This window comes from Callithrix jacchus, chromosome 10 (genome assembly GCF_049354715.1).
Source record: "Callithrix jacchus isolate 240 chromosome 10, calJac240_pri, whole genome shotgun sequence".
Classification (NCBI taxonomy): domain Eukaryota; kingdom Metazoa; phylum Chordata; class Mammalia; order Primates; family Cebidae; genus Callithrix; species Callithrix jacchus.
In genome coordinates, this window is record NC_133511.1 from 9815906 (window position 1) to 9835387 (window position 19482).

Here is a 19482-nt window from a genome sequence, read left to right on the forward strand (position 1 = left end):
TTTAAAAATTTTATAGGATTAATGTGCAAATTAAATGGCTGACACGTAGTAATTTTTGACATCTGATAGCATAAAGATAACTTTCAGATCTGTGTTGTGGGGTATCAATTCTCTACTGTCGTTATGGTTTTCGTAGGTGACATAGTAATAGCCACATTTGTATACTGATGTGCCAGACAACATGCTAAGTCTACCTGCATCATCTCATTTAACCCTTGAACACCTTTATGCGTTGCTTCTATTATCCTCATTCTATAGATGTGGAAGTTGAGACACTGAGTTTGACTGACTTGCCCAAAGTCGTATAGCTAGTAAGTTGCAGAAGGGCGTTCCGACCCAGGCAGTCTGACTTTATAACCCATGATTTTAACTACTGTGCAGGTCTGCCTCCATGATTCTGTTTTTAGCTTGTTCTCTAAAAAGTGTGTCATCACGTATGTTGTTTTGACATACATCATATGAAAATTAAGTGATGCATGTTCATTTGCGTAGTATGTAAGTCGAGAAGCCTTTCCTCTACAAAGTATGACCGTAACGGGACAATACAGGAATCCTGTCTGGCCAGATAAGTTGAAAGCAAGGACCATGTCTTTTCGCCAGGTTGCTTAGGTCCACTAAAGAGACAAAAGACAGTTTCAGGCCTGCATGGCAAATGATGTAACAGCCGCGTATTTCACAAAAAGGAGCACTTTTCAGTGAAAGCATCAAACATTTTTAATGAGTAGTGTTTTTAATTGATTTTTATAACTCTTTTCTCAGACTATAGAAATGTAATGTGCTTCCTGTGGGAAAAATTAGAAAATATAGAGAAGTATAAAGAATTTTTAAAACACCTTTAGTCCCGTAATCCAGAGAGAACTCATTTAACATTATGGCAAATTTCTCTCTGTTTAACTTTTCTTAGCATCATCAAAAGATCGTTTTACTTTCTTAAAAGAAAATGGAAACTAATTGCCCCTAAAGTACATGGTTTCACATACAACACTGACAGTAATTCTTACGCCCAGTGATATAGCTTTAAGCAAAGCTCACAAGCAGATATCTAAACATTCAAAGCATTCTGCCTTTAAGATAAGTGTCACATCTCTAAGAGTGGTATGGAGTAAGTAGAAAACCCCACGGTCTTCCTGCTGGCTGGAACATTTTAGCTATTCTTCCTTCACCTTTTGCCTGGATCACACCTTGTTATACAGGCCTCAGCTTAGGTACCACTTGGTTGACTTCATTGTGGTTTGAGAACGCTATGAAACATTTATTGTGCCAAGTATTGTTCTAAGTGCTCCACATGTATTAATGCATTTAATGCTTACTACCTGCTTATGAAGAGGCAGTTCAGTACCTCTTTTTTCAGATAAGGATACCAAACCACAATGTGGTTAAATAACTTACCCAAGTTCCCACAATTAATAATAGCAGAATTAATAATAGCAGAATGAGGGTTCCAATTTATTTAGTCAGGCTAAGTCCCTGTTAAAACAGATACAGTCATGCACTGCATATTCATGTTTTGGTTAAAAACAGACTGCATATATGACAGTGGTGCCTGAAGGTTATGATAGAGCTGAAAAGTTCCTGTCGGCTGGTGATGTCACAGCCATCCTGGCGTCATAGCAAAGGGCATTACTCATGTTTGTGGTGATGCTGTGTAAACCTACCGTACTGATGGTACAACGATAATGAACGACTATGTTACTGGTTTATTCATTGACTATACTTTTTATTGTTAATTTAGAGTGTACTCCTTCTACTTATAAGAACAAAGTTAACTGTAAAACAGCCTCAGGTAGGCCTATCGAGAGACATTTCAGAAGGCAGCACTATCATAGGAGATAACAGCGCCATGCCTGTTACTGCCCCTAAAGACCTTCCAGGGAAACAAAATGTAGAGATGAAAGGCTGTGATCTTGCTGATCCTGACCCCATGTAGACCTAGACTAATGTATGTGTTTGTGTCTTCATTTTTAACGAAGTTTAAAAAGTAAAACATTGTCTAAATAGAAAAAAGCTTATAGAATAAGGATATAAAGAAAGAAGATATTTTTGTATAGCTGTATTGTTTCTGTCTTAAGCTAAATATTATTACAAGAGTCCAAAAGTTAAAAAATAAAAAAGTTTATGAAGTAAAAAAGTTACAGTAAGAGATATTTATTGAAGAAAGAAAAATATTTTTGATAAACTTAGTGTAGCCTAGGTATAGAGTGTTTATAGTCTACAGTAATGTACAGTATCTTAGCCCTTCACGTTCATTTACCATTCACTCACGTACTCATCCAGAGCAACGTCTTGTCCTACAAGTATCATTCAGGGTAAGTACCCTATATAGGTGTACCATTTTTATCTTACAGACTGCATTTTTTTTTTTTTTTTTTTGAGACGGAGTTTCACTCTTGTTACCCAGGCTGGAGTGCAATGGCGCGATCTCAGCTCACCGCATCCTCCGCCTCCTGGGTTCAGGCAATTCTCCTGCCTCAGTCTCCCGAGTAGCTGGGATTACATGCCACCATGCCCAGCTAATTTTTTGTATTTTTAGTAGAGACGGGGTTTCACCATGTTGACCAGGATGGTCTCGATCTCTTGACCTTGTGATCCACCCGCCTTGGCCTCCCAACAGACTGCATTTTTACTGTATCTTTTCTATGCTTAGATACACAAAGACTTACTAAACACTGCCTACAGTGTTTAGTACAGTAACATGCTATACAGGTTGGCAGCCTAGGGCAATAGGCTGTACGATGTAGCGTAGGGGTGTAGTAGTCTGTATAGCCATCTAGAGGTTTGTCTAATATACTCTGTGATGGTTGCACAAAGGGGAAATCACCTAAGGACACATTTCTCAGAACATAACTTTGACAAGTGACACATGACTGTATTAAGGTCTGTGTAACCTAATATGTGTCAACAGATTTGTCTAGTATTATGAGATTTAAGCAAAATAATGAAATCATCTTTCTTAGGAGTTGGGCTCTAAAAGGATGTATCTTTTTCCAGTATAGTTGGAATTCTATTACTTAGAGAACTTTATATCCTACCTTCCCTCTCATTTAACGTACACTGAGGATTTTCTCATGACATTGAAGAATATTTCTAACATTGTGTTATTCTATTTAATCATTCTCCTATTTCGGTTAGACATGTATTTTTCCCAATATTTTAATATCATAATGCGTTGACTAGCTCAGTGAAATAAATCACTTTTTCTGCATCTGTGTTCTTAAGATGGATTCCTAGAAGTAATGATAAAAGAGAATAAGCTTTAAGGTTTTTTATGCCAAAAAGATTTTCAGAAAAGTTGTATTGATATGTACAACTGTTAACATAGAGTGAGAGTACTGATTTCATCCCATGTTTGACCCACTAAGTATTAACTTTGAAAATGCTTGACAGTTTGTTAGGTGAGCATTAATATCTCATTTTGATGTTGACTTTTCTACTTCTATTTTAAATTATTAAAGAGTACAAGCTGGTTAAGAAAGCAAACTACAGAGAAAATGAAAGCCACCTGAAATCTCCCTACCCAGAAATAACGTCAGGTTAATATTTTGATAAACATTCACCCAATTATTTTTTATTTCTGTAGTTCTATTCTACAGAATTTGTACCTGAATTTTTAAGTAAAAACATATCACAATTACAAATATCAGCTGAGTAGGGTGGCACGCGCCTGTAATCCCAACTACTCGGGAGGCTGAGGCAGGAGGCTCATTTGAACCCAGGATGCAGAGGTTGCAGTGAGCCGAGATCACGCCACTGTACTCCAGCCTGGGTGACAGAGCAAGACTCCATCTGAAAATAATCATAAGCATTTCCTAATCCCTCAGTCCCAGGTGAAAGTAATTGATAATTGCTCACTTCCCTGTGTTTTCAAAATACCGTATGTTTTTTCATAACGCTTGCATATTAGATGATAGTTAACTCTTCATTTCTTTTCTGCTTTCTGTCTTTGCTATTCTATCTGTCAATAGAGAAAATACTACCAGCGTTTAGATTAGTCATAAGGATTAACTGACAAGACAAAATGATCATGATAGGACACCATATTGTACATAGGAGTTTTACCTTGTTGGTAGTCTTTAGGCTCCCTGAGGGCAAGGACTCTGAGCCACATTATTTCATCCTGCTGCCTCTGCAGAGTTTGGCACATAGTAAATACACAAAATGAATGTGTTTTTATTATTAAAGCTCTACAGTACCTTTTTTTTTTTGAGATCTTACTATGTTGTTTTTTTTTTTGGTGGGGGTGGGTCTCACTATGTTGCCCAGGCTGGTTTCCAACTCCTGGGCTCAAGCGATCCACCCGCCTCCACCTCCCAAAGTGATGGGCTGGGATTACAGATGTGAGCCACCATGCCTAGCAAAAAGCTATATAGTACTTTAAAAGAATCTGCTGGTAATGGGTATGATAAACAAAAGAAAGAACAGGCAATACCTCATTTTATTGCACTTCGCAGACATTGCATTTTTTTTTTTAAACAAATGAAGCTTTGCGGCGACCGTAGGTCAAACCAGTCTTTCTGCGTCATTTTTCCAACAGTATTTGCTCCCTTCGTGTTGCTGTGTCACATTGTGGTAGTTCTTGCCATATTTCAAACTTTTTCTTTATTATTAAATCTGTTATAATGATCTATGATCAGTAATCTGTGATGTTACTCTTGTAATTTTGGGGGCGTGCCAACAGAAGATGGTAAAAACTTAATAGAGCAATGTTGTGTGTGTTCTGAGAGCTCCATCGACCAGCCGTTGCCCTATTTTTCTCCCTCTTCTCAACAGCGCCCACCCCTTCGCTGAGACACAACAATATTGAAATTAGGCCAGTGAATAACTCTAATGGCCTCTAAGTGTTCAAGTGAAAGGAAGATTCAGGTCTCTCACTTTGATTCAAAAGCTAGAAATGATTTAGCTTGGGGAGAAAGGCATGTGAAAGCCAAGAGAGGCCTAGAAGTAGGCCTCTTGCAACGAACAGCCAAGTTGTGAATGCTAAGGAAAGGTTTGAGGAGATTAAAAGTGCTACTCCATCGAACACACAAATGGTAAGGAAGGGAAACAGCCTTATTGCTGATGTGGAGAAAGTTATCAGCAGTACTTTCTCCATATTGCTGGTGATGGTCTGGATAAAAAATCAAGCCAGCCACAACATTCCCTTAAGCCAAAGCCTGTTCCAGAGAAAGGCATTAACTCTCCAAAGTGCTATGAAGACTAAGAGAGGCGAGGACCCAGGAGGCGGAGGTTGCAGCAAAAAAGTTTGAAGCTAGCAGAGGTTGGTTCATGACGTTTAAGGAAAAAAGCAAGAGTGTTCGGTGAAGCAGCAAGTTATCCGGATCTAGCCCAGATAATTGATGAAGGTGGCTACACTAAACAGATGTTTACTGTAGACTAAACAGTGTTATTGGAAGAAGATGCCGTCTAAGATTTCCACAGCTAGAGAGGAGAGGACAATGCCTGGCTGCACAGTTCCGAAGGACAGGCTGACTCTAAGGGACGAATGCAGCTGGAGACTGAGTTCAGTGTCCATCTACCATTTTGAAAATCCTGTAGCCCTTGAGAATTAATGCTAAATCTACTATGCCTGTGCTCTGTAAATTTAACAACGAAGCCTGGATCAGTTTACAGCATGCTTTACTGAACATTTCAAGCCCACCATTGAGACTTTTCTGCTCAGAAAAAAAGATTCCTTTCGAAATATGTAATATTACCATTCATTGACAGTGTACCACCAAGAATTCTGAGGGAGATTTACAAGGAGATTAATGTTTTCATGCCTGCTAACAAAATATCCATTCTGGCAGTCTATGGATCAAGGAGTAAGACTTCACAAGTCTTGTTATTTAAGAAATACATTCTGACCAGGCGCGGTGGCTCACGCCTGTAATCCCAGCACTTTGGGAGGCCGAGGCGGGTGGATCACGAGGTCAAGAGATCGAGACCATCCTGGTCAACATGGTGAAACCCTGTCTCTACTAAAAATACAAAAAATTAGCTGGACATGGTGGTGCGTGTCTGTAATCCCAGCTGCTCAGGAGGCTGAGGCAGGAGAATTGCCTGAACCCAGGAGGCAGAGGTTGCGGTGAGCCGAGATCGCGCCATTGCACTCCAGCCTGGGTAACAAGAGTGAAACTCTGTTTTAAAAAAACAAGAAATACATTTTGTTAAGATTACAGCTGCTGTAGATAGTGATTCCTCTGGTGGATCTGGGTAAAATACATTGAAAACCTTCTGGAAAGGATATACCATTCTAGATGTGTCAGGAATATTTCTGATTCATGGGAAGAGGTCAAAATAGCAACAATAATAGGAATTTGGAAGAAGTTGACTCCAACCCTCATGGATGACTGAGGGCTTCAATGGAAGAAATCACTGCAAATGGGGGACAAATAGCAGGAGAACTAGAATTAGAGGGGAGCCTGAAGATATGACTGAATTGCTGCAGTCTCATGATAAAACTTGAACAGATGAAGAGTTGCCTCTTCTGGATGAGGAAAGACAGTGGATTCTCGAGTTGGAATCCACTGAAGATGCCATGAACATTGTGGAAATGACAACAAAGAGGATTTCAAATATTCACCTTAGTTAATAAAGCCGTGGCCAGGCTTGAGAGGACTGACTCCAACCTTAAAAGAAGTTCTGTGGGTAAAACGCTATCAAACAGCATCACATGCTACAGAGTAATCTTTCATGGAAGGAAGAGTTAACCAGTGCAGCAGACTTCATTAGCATCTTGTTTTGAGAAATTGCCGCAGCCACCCCAGCCTTCAGCAACCACCACCCTGATAAGTCAGCAGCCATCAACATCAAGGCAAGACCTTGCACCAGCAAAAAGAATATGGCTCAATGAGCGCTCAGATAATCATTAGAATTTTGTGGCAATAAACAATTTGTAATTAAGGCATGTATATTTGATTTAGACATGATGCTATTGCACATTTAAGAGACTATAGAATACTGCAAACATAACTTTTATACGCACTGGGAATCCAGAAAATTTGCATCACTTGCTCTATTGTGATACTCGCTTTACGGTAACATTCACTTTCCTGCAGTGGTCTGGAACCGAAACCACAGCATTTCCAAGGTATGCCTATAGATGTGTTAGAGATGGTTGTAATAATACATGCCGAGCAGATAACACAACTGATACCCAAACATTGAAAACTTAACTTAGAATGCTTTGTGTGATTTATTGAGGGGTAATACACATTAGCCTTTGAAGAATATAATTAACCTTATTTACTTCTCTTAGTAAAATATTGTAAAAGCGAATCTTCCAAAAAGGTAGTCTTTAAAGTCGTTCAAGAGCAAAACATTTTAACTGTCTTAAACGGAAGAATTTATACACATGAGTATTTTTCTTCTTTCAAATAATATGTAGCCTATGATTCCACTTATGGAAGATAAGAGTAGCTAACATTTATTGGTACTAACTTTAAGATGGACCCAGTATTAAGAACTTTGCTTAAATTATTTCCTTTTAAAACTCTATTGGGTACATACTGTTTTGTTTATCTTCCCAGTAAGGGACCTGATCTCTGGAGATGTTAAGTAGCTTAGCCCAAGTTACTGAGATTTCTAATTCATCCTAAGTGAAATAGCAATGCTTTTTATGCTTTTTGTTTGCTTTAGATGTTGGGGGTTGGGGGGCAGCAGGCACCAATTCTTTTTTTTTTTTATATGGAGTCTCACTCTGTTGCCCAAGCTACAGTCCAGTGGTGTGATCTTGGCTCATTGCAACCTCCGCCTCCTGGGTTCATGCAATTCTCGTGCCTGAGTCTCTCAGGTACCCAGGTAATTTTTGTATTTTTAGTAGAGATGGGCTTTTGCCTCGTTGGCCAGGCTGAACTCGTGACTTCAAGTGATCCCCCCGCTCGGCCTTTCAAAGTGCTGGGATTACAGGAGTGAGCCACCGCACCTGGCTGGAACCAATTTATATGGATTCCTGTTAGTATTCTGGGTCTTGTCTGCCTGATGTGAGCTGTTCCTTGCTGATATCATCATTCCCTCCCTCTAATTTGCAGGAGAGATGTACGCTGTGGACTGTGAACTTGGGATGACAGCATGCTAACATTGTATCTTTTGTTTTTTCCAAGGTAGATGAACCTTCCAGCAGGAGCTAACAGTATATCTTAAATAAAAATGTTAAGGCAGTAATTAAAGATTATAGGATACTCAGATAATCTAGGTTGAAGACCAGAAAGGCTACACAGTGTGGAGAGAGCAGAGGGGGCCTCCAAAATCAGGCAGACCTGGATTTGAATCCCAGCTCTGCCATTTACTGATTGTGACCTTCAGCAAGAGTCTCAATTTATCTTTGATTTGTTATCCATCAAGCATGGTCTACTTTGCACAGTTGTTTCCGCTGATTGAAGATAATGAGTGTAAAAGTGCTTGACACATAGAAGGCATTCAGCATTCTGAAATGATTTAGCAGTGTCCATTGATTTGATTGGACAGAGATTTTGTTTTGCTCTTCTACTTATTCATTGGCTCTTAGTTGTTTTATATCTGAAATAGCCAGATTAAAAAAATCAAGTTCACGTCTATTGTTTTTAATATGTCAGTTTATATTTTGGGGTTTTCAGAGAGCTTTCAAATCTATTACTTTATGTCTTATAGGGTGAAGCTAAAATTAGTTTTTGTTCTTTGTTCTTAGTCATCTGTACTCATTTTCTATTCAAAATTATGTGGGCTTAATTTTATCCTTATTCTGTGATTTAATCTGTTTCCAATCTTGGCTTTTACTTTATAATTTATTTTTATTACGCACTCACAGGGAACAGTTTTCCCGTGTAATTCAGGCTGTCTCCTCATTGTTGACTTACACTTTTAAAAAAATCTTTGGCATCATTTTCTTTGATGGCCTGATTGAGTTGATGAACTTATGTATTAGATACTTTCTGGAATTTTACTATAATTTTAAATGACTGGAACAGATATAAAATGTGCAAAAAATGCATTTTAGGTAAAATACATTATTTCTATTTTTGCTTAGAAAAGTTCTTTTAAGTAGCAAAAAAAAATGGCATAAAGTATGTTAAATCATGCATAGGAAAAAAATAGTTTCAAATGGGGGAAGTATGTTCTAAACTACATTTCTACTATTTTCACTATTTCAGCTTGTCTTCTATGGTTAAATTTTGAGTTTAATGTTTTAGCATTTTATTACATATGTGAAATATAGAAAACATATAAAATGATAGTGAAAATCATCTATAATTTTCACCTACAGATGACTTAACATTTATAATTCTTGTTTTCATCTTTTAAAAAATCTATTCTCGGCCGGGTGCAGTGGCTCACGCCTGTAATCCCAGCACTTTGGGAGGGCAAGGTGGGTGGATCACAAAGTCAAGAGACCGAGACCATCCCGGTCAACATGGTGAAACCCAGTCTCTACTAAAAATACAAAAATTAGCTGAGCGTGGTTGTGCGCGCCTGTAATCCCAGCTACTCAGGAGGCTGAGGCAGGAGAATTGCCTGAACCCAGGAGGCGGAGGTTGCGGTGAGCCGAGATCACGCCATTGCACTCCAGCCTGGGTAACAAGAGCGAAACTCCGTCTCAAAAAAAAAAAAAAAATCTATTCTCATAAACACATTCTTTTGAAAAAGTATATACAGTTTTGTTTGGTTCTTGCTTTTCATTCAGTGTATCATAAGAGTTTTCCTGTGTCATTAAATATCATTTCATGAGACTATTTTTGGACAGGCACGGTGGCCCATGCCTGTAATCCCAGCACTTTGGGAAACCGAGGCGGGTAGATCACCTGAGGTCAGGAGTTTGAGACCAGCCTGGCCAACAGGGTGAGATCCCATCTTTACTAAAATACAAAAATTAGCTGGGTGTGGGTGGTACATTCTTGTAATTCTAGCTACTGTGGAGGCTGAGGCAGGAGAATTGCTTGAACCCGGGAGGCAGAGGTTACAGTGAGCCAAGATCGCACCATTGCACTCCAGCCTGGACAAAGAAGCAAGAATTTATCCCCAAAAAAATTATTTTTATTAGCTGAATGGCATTCAACATATATAAAGCACTATAATTAAGTTCATATTGTTAAATATTTATTTAGAATGTCACCAGTTTGTTAATTGTAATAACAGTATGATAAATATATATGTAGGTCTATTTAACATTGCTGGGTATATTTTTAACAAATTCCTGGATGTGGTCATGCAAACTGCCATCTAGAAAAGTTGTACCAATTTCTATTTCTATCAGCAGCGTATGTGTCGGTTTCTCTGCACTCGTCACTATTTCTCCATATAGGCTATTTTTGTCCATTTGATAGATAAGAATGGGCATATTAGTGCTAAAAAGTTCATGTTGTACAGTCCGAGAGACTGAGATTGAGTTCCTGCTGTGACACTTGGGGATTATGTATGTGTTCTTGGCTGAGTTTCTTACGAAATTTCCCTAAGCCTCAGTTTCTTTCTTTGCAAAGTGATGATGATAGTACGTATCCTGGGAAGGCCATGGTAATGGTTGTAGAGATTATTTGATGGTATATACTGAAGCACTTAAATTCTTGAGAAATGTTAGCCATTATTATTCATTATGAATGCACTGTCTCATTATATACTGTATTTTATACTTGATAGTGGCTAATATAAAAGTTATTTGTTTTTATGTGATCATCTGGCTACCTTCCTGAATGAACCCTTTAAGGTGCCGTCAGATCAACTGCAGGACCTGGTTCCTACCCTTCCCAGTTCAGCCTGGTGATTTTCAGAATCTATAATAATGACCCATACGACCAGGGTTTTTTCAGTATTTTAATTTTTACCCTTTTCCTTCTTCACTTATTGCATTGGCTGAAATCAGAGAACAGTGTTGTTAGTGGTCAGCATTCAGCCTTTTTTTCCCATTTTAACGGGACTTCATGTTTTCTAACACAGATCTCTCCTGCTTATATGTACATGTTCTGAAAATACCTATAATGGTCAAATGTGATCAACTTAAAAATAGACTTACATGCCATAGAGGGATTCCCTTAAATTATTAAATCCCTAAATATCTTTCATGAAACATCTTCAGCAATGTTTTCAGTATTTAAGGCATGGTCTCTTCTTTTTTAATTGAACATATTGTCAATCAGCTTAAATCCAAGAAGGCTGAAGTTTTACTAATTTCAACCCATTTCATTATTCTATCCTTGTCTCAGTGGTATAAATTTTGAGACCTATTCTTTTCACTGTTGTTTGTTTTCTATGCCATATCTATAAAATATAGATAAAGGTAAATGAAACCGTGTGTACAAAACCTTTCATTCAAATTGTCTTTTTTTTTTTTTTTAAGACAGGCTCCCACTCTGTCACTCAGACTGTAGTGCAGTGGCATGATCTTGGTTCATGGAAGCCTCTTCCAAGTAGCTGGAACCACAGGCACACACCACTATACCCACCTAATTTTTCTTTTCTTTTTGAGACAGAGTTTTGCTCTTGTTGCCCAGGCTGCGATATCGGCTCACCGCAACCTCCACCTCCTAGGTTCAAACGATTCTCTCACCTCAGCCTCCCGAGTAGCTGGGGTTACAGGCATGCATCACCACACCCGAACAATTTTTTTTTATTTTTTGAGGTAGAGTCTCACTCTGTTACACAGGCCAGAGTCCAGTGGTACAATCTCAGCTCACTGCAACCTCTGCCTCCTGGGTTCAAGCAATTCTTCTGTCTCAGCCTCCCAAGTAGCTGAGGTTACAGACACTCGGTACCACACCCGGCGAATTTTTGTATTTTTAATAGAGATAGGGTTTCACCATGTTAGCCAGACTGGTCTCGAACTCCTGACCTCAGGTGATCCACCCACCTAGGCCTCCCAAAATGCTGGGATTACAGGTGTGAGCCACTGCACCCTGCCTAATTTTGTATTTGTAGTAGAGAGAGGGTTTCTCCATGTTGGTCAGGCTGGTCTCAAACTCCCCACCTCAGGTGATCGGCCCACCTCAACCTCCCGAAGTACTGGGATTACAGGCATGAGCCACCGTGCCTGGCCGATTTTTCCAGTTTTTGTAGAGACAGGGTTTTGCCATGTTGCCCATGCTGGTCTCAAAGTCCTGAGCTCAAGCAATCTGCCTGCTTCAGCTTCCTAAAGTGCTGGGATTACAGGTGTGAGCCACCATACCCAGCCTTGCAGAGACAGAATCTCTCTCTGTCACCCTGGATAGAACACAGTAGCACCATCATGGCTTACTGCAGCCTCAACTTCCCAGACACAAGATATCCTCCTGCCTCAGCCTCCCGAGTAGCTGGGCCCACAGTGCATGCCAACACATGTGGCTTTTTTGCCTTGTTTTGGTTTTGGTAGAGATGAGGTCTTGATATGTTACCCAAACTGCTGTCAAACTCCTAGGCTCAAGCAATCCTCCTGCCTTGGCCTCCTAAAGTGTTGGGGTTACTGGCATGAGCCACCATGCCTGGCCTTAATGGAGTTTTAAGATCAGGATCTTTATGCCTTCCTTACCTGGCTTCTCAGACATCTTTGCAAGAACACTGAAAGCTTCTGCTCTCTCAAAAAAGATTCAAATAATTTACAAACACCGAAAATGACAGTGCTATTGAAACAGAGCTTTTCAGAGACTGGCAGACAAACCACATTGTGATATCATGAGGTTTTTATTAAATAGTTTTTGTACCAAAGTCCTAATTTAGCATGTAAAAAATGATTAAGTTTAGTGGCATACATACTACATGAAAATAAGGTATTCACAAATCTAGGTGATGTCTTCCTAGTCTTACGGCACGGCACTAAAGTTTTGCTCCTACGCTCTTAGTCTACACTTTTCCAAAATGAGCCCTTGCAATACTGTGTTTTAAAATACCGTCCATGTGCTGATGACTACCACATTTATATCTCCGATCCTGATTTCTCTCTTGTACACTGCTATCTTGTGGACAGCACTTGGATAGCTATTGGTATCTGAAACTAAAATTATCTAAAACAGAATTTTTATCCCTCTAAATCCATTCCTTTCTAAGTCTAAATGTTACTACCCTCTTCTCAGCTGCTCAAGTCAAAAATCTAGAAGTCCTCGATACTTCCTGTCATCTTCCCCACTCCATCCAATTTAAGAGCTGTTAATCAATACATGCAAGAAGTGGAATTACCAAGGTTATTCAATATTAGGAAATCTGTTATAGAATAAAACCTACCTGGTTAATGTATATACTGTATAATATTTTTCTTATAAGAACTTTTGCATAAGTAAGATTAATCTGTTCATGTATTTGGTTAATTTTGGCGCCATCTTTGTTGGGCTGTGTCAGCAGTTAGGCTAGCCTCATAGACCAGTTGGGATGCCTTCCATCTCCGGTGTCGCAGGATAATCTAAGTAACATAGGAATTGTCAGATGCTTCGAGTTTTGTTAGAGCATGTCCACAGAATCTGTGAGTATAGGATTGTTAGGAATGGAATAGAGTATATAAATCCTTAATAAAACTTTCCTTTTTTACATGGCTATTCATACTTACAACCTCTTCCCAAGTCAGCTTTGATTATAGGTTCTTAATTAATTGGCATAAAGATTTATGCAGAGATGGCACACTTTAAGCATCCCTTTCATCTCATTGAATATTACATATTTGTGGAGTTCGCTAACCTCCTGATCATACTATTTGGAGGTTATTCACTCATTCATTCCTTCATCATTTGTTACCAGCTTTTCATTTTGCTAATGGGTTTTACTTTTTAAGTTTCCTTCCTAATTTATTTATTTCTGCTTTTAATTTTATGCCCTTGTCTGCCTTTCTTTTGGTTTTTCTACTCATCTTTACCTTTCCGATGTAAATTTGAGTTGTTTCTTTTCTATTAAATGCGCTTACAACATACATTTTTCTTTGACTATCAGTTTGCCCATATCTCATAGGCTATGATTTTATTGTCATTCATTTCTAAATAGGCTGTCATTTTTATTTCTCTTTAGTTATTTGGAAGGGCATTTTAATTTACAGATAGTGGGATTTTTAGATGGTTTGTTTTTGGCTTTCCATCTGCCTCTAACTTCTCATTTTTATGCATCACGGTGAGAGTATATTTCTACTTTCCAGGTTTGAGTTTTTCCTCAGTGCCTTGAAAAAGTTATTCTAGCACAAATGTCTGCCTGGATCTCAACTTTGACGTCAAGCAGCCCACAATAAATTATTGAGTGAATACCTGAGATACAGAGGTTGCTTTTGTTGTTGTTTAAACATGTAACCCTGGCCTGTGGATAAGAAATAAAACTTATATGGCCGGGCACAGTGGCTCACGCCTATAATCCCAGCACTTCGGAAGGCTGAGGCCGGTGGACCACGAGGTCAGGAGTTTGAGACCAGCCTGGCCAAGATGGTGAAACCCCATGTCTACTAAAAATACAAAAATTATCTGGCACGGTGGCGGGCGCCTGTAGTCCCAGCTACTAGGGAGGCTGGGGCAGGATAATTGCTTGAACCCAGGAGGCGGAGGTTGCAGTGAGCTGAGATCATACCACTGCACCCCAACCTGGCAACAGAGCAAGACTCCATCTCAAAACAAAAACAAAAACTTATGTTTGTCAGGGCTTTTTGTCCACTTTGTATAAGAATAGGGATGATGTAACTTTCAAAATAAATGTATTTTTTCAAGTTTGTTTTAAAAGTAATTGAGTTCCTTAAATGGAATTTCCCTGTGATATTAATAGATCTCCACACTGACCCTGGTATGCTCCCTTCTAGGGGTTTTATAGGATTTCTTAGGGGTTGGAAGTTGAGCCAGCACCTGCGGCTTTTCCATGGCCTCCACTCTACTCTTTTTACCAGTTTAATAATATTTCCAGGAGCTTTTCTGAACACTCTCCACCCTCATGCTCAAGATTTTAAAGCTTTGGAAATAATAATTAACTCCTCTTTCTCCTCCTGTTTGTGGATGGAATGAATGAACTGCCATGGGAATAGTGGAATTACAGAGATTATTCCACATTCTTGAGAACGGAGAAGGGTGGCAATTCTAGTGATTACTGTAAGACAATGAACAGACAACTAATGCAGCGCTGCCCTTTTATTTCCCATTAAGTTTCCTACTCCTAAGTGTTCTCTCAGTTCTTCTGATTACATTCATGAGAGAGGCTCTGACTGGTCCTAAGGTCTTTCAAACCCCTCTGTGGAATAAGAATATCAGTAGGGAACAAGAAACAGCCAATGTTTCAAGTCAAATTCAGATTCTACAAATTAGAAAGATATTCTGTACTAAAAGAAAGACTAGCTTCAGAGTGTAGGTAGTATAAAGTATACTTTTTTAAAGAAAAATCAGGAATCCGTTTATAAGAAAAAACTTGAAAATTAATTTTATGGATTTGGTTGTGGTGGGAAATTGAACTGCTGGCCTGGATATCAGGGAAGCACGTACCAGGTTGGCAGCTGCAACTTAGTTTCGAGCTCACCCCGTGCTGTGATAGCACCTGAGCGAAGATGTGGCAGGTGGAGAAAACACTTTGGAACTCCTGAGTGACAGCCAGAAGCCAGAATGTTACCTTGGCAGGTGAGCTACCAGGTGCTGAGTCTTGGGCCTGAGCATTCCTTAAAATAGCAGGTAGACCACAACTGTTTGTTTCCTACTTAGATAGCAAATTAATGTGCGTTTGACTAGATTAGGTATATACCATCAAATAAGTACCCAATGTGAGCAGGACAGTGCAACATGTATTTACATATGCTCAAAATACTGAAGTAGTTTATAAACCTGTATACTGTGTATAGAATTCCCATACTCTTCAATGTGTGATAGACTCTTACTCAACTTTTCGTGTTATCTCAAAAAAATAATCAGAATTAGAAAGTAAAATAAAAGTCAGTAACTTATTTTAGAAATACCATTCTGAAGACTGACTCATTTGTCTGATTGCCAGATCTTTGCTTCCCCGGTAGCTTTTTTTTTTTTCCTGAGACAAGGTCTTGCTCTGTCACCCCAGCCGGAGTGCAGTGGCGCAATCACGGCTCACTGCAGCCTGAACCTCCCTGGCTCAAGGCTTCTCCGACCTCAGCTTCCCAAGCAGCTGGGAGTATAGGCACACACCACCAGGCCTGGCTGATTTTTTGTTTTAGTTTTTGTGGAGACCAAGTCTCACTGTGTTGCCCAGGGTGGTCTCAAACTCCTGGGCTCAAGCTATCCTCCCGCCTCAGCATCCCAAAGTGCTAAGATTACAGGCGTGAACCACTGCACCTAGCCCCCAATAGGTTTTGATTACCAAACCCAGTGAAGTAAAATTTTTTCTGCAAGTGAGAAATCGGGTAAGCTGATTTTATCCTCCCCACTTCCCTTTCTTTCAGTGCGTGTGCACTCATGCACACGTGAACACACATGCACGTGAACACACACATGGAGAAGGAAAGGTGCAGGGATAAGGAAGGAGGTCCAGAGACCAGGAGCACACGAGAAGTGCTGTCCTTATAATATCCACTGTTGCCCTTATCCATATATCCATATATGGATATATATAATGTCCTTATAATATCCATTGCATTTCCATCCCTTCCTCAAGAACCCTTCACATATAGATGTTTAATTACTTTAGTCATGTAATCATCTTAACACTTTTACTGATTTTTTTTCTTTTGGGAATGTATGCATATATTTCTGAGACAGGGTCTGGCTTTATCGCCCAGGATGGAGTGTGGTGGCACCATCTTGGCTCATTGTAGCCTTGACTTCCCTGGCTCAAGCAATCCTCCCACCTCAGCGTCCCAAATAGCTCGAGTTACAGATGTGCACCACCGCACTTGGCTAATTTTTTGTAGAGATGGGGTTTTGCCATGTTGCCCAGGTTGGTCTGGAACTCCTGGGCTCAATCAATCCGCCTGCCTCAGCCTCCCAAAGTGCTGGGATTATAGGTGTGAGCCACCACACCTGATCCCTTTTGGAATTTTGATTGTTGGTGGAAGAGAGAATGGAAGGAGCAATTAGGAATAAAGTACTTGGATTGCCAAATGGCAGCATTAAGCTCTGGGAAAGATCAAAGGAGGACTAGAAAAGTGGGGAGAAAAGCCACAGAAATTAACCTGCTTCTGTTGACTGGCAGTTCCCTGCCAGAGGCCCCTTTCCTTGCCCTTTACTCTCCACTCCCAGTCAGTCCTGTACCACTGGGCATTGCAGAGGCCAGGAAGGACTGCAGAGTTGAGAGTGGTTGGTTTTGGCAGAGAATTACGGGATGGAAAGCCGGTGGTTGCCTGACTGAAGCAAGTCTGTTGTTTTCCCCATTTCACTGCTGTTTCTTCTTCTTTTCTCTCTTCAGTTGTTGTTCTTTCTGTTGTTCTCATTGATTCATTTGTTCATTCATACACAGATGTGCGTGCACACACCCTTCATCTCTCCTGCCCCACTGAATCCATCTCCTGGTTTAAAGTTCTTATCCAAAAAGAAAGAAAAGTCTTCTCCTTTTGAAACTATTCCTATCCCTCCCCGCCATCCCCAAAATACTCCTTCTATGTCTTATTCTTTTCCTGCCAAACATATGCTGTCATCTCTCTCTAGGGCATGCTTATTTCTTAGCTAGGCGTTTTTAACCTGTGCTCTACACTTCTCCAAAGAGTCAATACATATATTTTGGAGATGGGAAAATTTTTCTCATCTTTTTTTCCTACAACGTCTAATAGAAAATTAGCATTTCCCTTAATTATGAATGTAAGCAGCAAACCCAACATTAATAGCAGTATTCACCCATAGAAATGATGTCCCCTACACATTACAGTTGAAACAACAAATATCCTGAAATTTTATGTCAAAATCATGTTAATTATTAGATTTGCTGCTACATCTTGTTTTTTTAATGTTAGTAAAAACGCACACATTTTTACTATATCACAATTTTTAATATTTTGAGGACTAGAATATAATTGGCTTCTTTTGCAACTCAATCCTGTGTTTTTGTTTTAAGCATTGAAAAGCCTTCCTTTGAAAAGAGGTTCGTAGACTTCATTAGACTGAGAAAATATGCCTGTTGATCCCCTCGCTCTTCCTTTTGCAGAAGCAGCCCTCTCAGGGGGCCATTAGCAACCCGGACCCAAGCCCTCTTCTCTGTCATTCTGTGATGTGTTTGTATCGTTTGATGCCATCACTTATTTTATAACTCCTTCCTCTGTTGTCTTTAGTATCAAATCCTGACTCCGCCCCTTGGCTCTGTCTTAGAACATTCCTCATGTTTGTTTCTCTTTCTTTCTGCATAACTTTAGGTAACTTGGTCAGCTTTTACTTAGACTATTCCAATACCTTCCTAAACTGTCATCTTTGAGTTTCTTGTCTCCCCAAAACTAATAAAAGCTGGAGTTGTCATCCTAAAATAGAAATGTGTGCTCAGAAAGCTTCAGTGGTTTCCATTACCCTTGTAAAATGGGGGTAGACCAACACTATTCCCTTTTTCAGAAACCTTCAGTGATCCCCCACTACCGCAGGTGAAACTGTGTAGCAGTATAGGCTTCGCATGAAGCAGCCACGTCCTGACTAGCCACTTCTCCATGGGTATTCATCACAGTTTTCTGTATGTTGTATCATCTCTCACGCCTCTAGACCTTTGATCGTGATGTTCTCTGGGCAACAGTCCTTTTTTCCTTTGTCTCACACTACTCCCCTCCTTCTGCCCAACACAGACACTATACCACAGGGAATTAGGAATAGTTCGTCACTGTCATTCTGTCCTCAGTTTATATGTCACCTCCAGAAGCTTCCCAAATCTGAGACAAAGTCTTTGTCTCTTGTACTCTATGACACATCCCTATATGCAGGCATCTCTGTATTTTATAGATATTCATTTATCTGGTTTTCTTAATACATTTTCTCCTTTTTTTATGGTAATAAAAACAATCTTTTTTTTTTTTTTTTGAGACGGAGTTTCGCTCTTGTTACCCAGGCTGGAGTGCAATGGCGCCATCTCGGCTCACCACAACCTCCGCCTCCCGGGTTCAGGCAATTCTCCTGCCTCAGACTCCCGAGTAGCTGGGATTACAGGCACACGCCACCATGCCCAGCTAATTTTTTGTATTTTTTTTTTAAGTAGAGACGGGGTTTCACCATACTGACCAGGATGGTCTCGATCTCTTGACCTCGTGATCCACCCGCCTCAGCCTCCCAAAGTGCTGGGATTACAGGCTTGAGCCACCGCGCCTGGCCAATAAAAACAATCTTTAATAAACCTGTATAGATACAGATGATTCTGGTTTACATGTAAGTCTGCTTTAACCATAACTGAATGATTGGAAATGTTCCTTTCTTAACACAATTCCCATTCATTATAAGTTAAGCTGGTCCGAGTTTCTTACAAATTCCTATTTCCTTGAATTTATCTACTACCTCTTCACTGTGTTGCCCTTTAACTTATAAGCTGGGCCTGCCCAGCCTGCTTATAAAGCCTCTCTTCAGATACCACATGTATTAAAGAGAAGCATCATTTAACAGAAATCTGCACTTCAAAATAGCACTTGAAGGACAAGCCATTGGCTCTCCAATGTAAATACCTCTCATTTCACATTATCACAGAAACAGTGCAGTTTACTAA

General features: G+C 39.8%; 1 protein-coding gene across 3 annotated transcripts in view; it reads left to right on the forward strand.

Annotated features, from left to right (window-relative positions):
- The window catches only part of ZC3H12C (zinc finger CCCH-type containing 12C), an 84451-nt gene that overhangs the window by 3350 nt on the left and 61619 nt on the right, over nt 1-19482 (forward strand). The window lies entirely within an intron of this gene.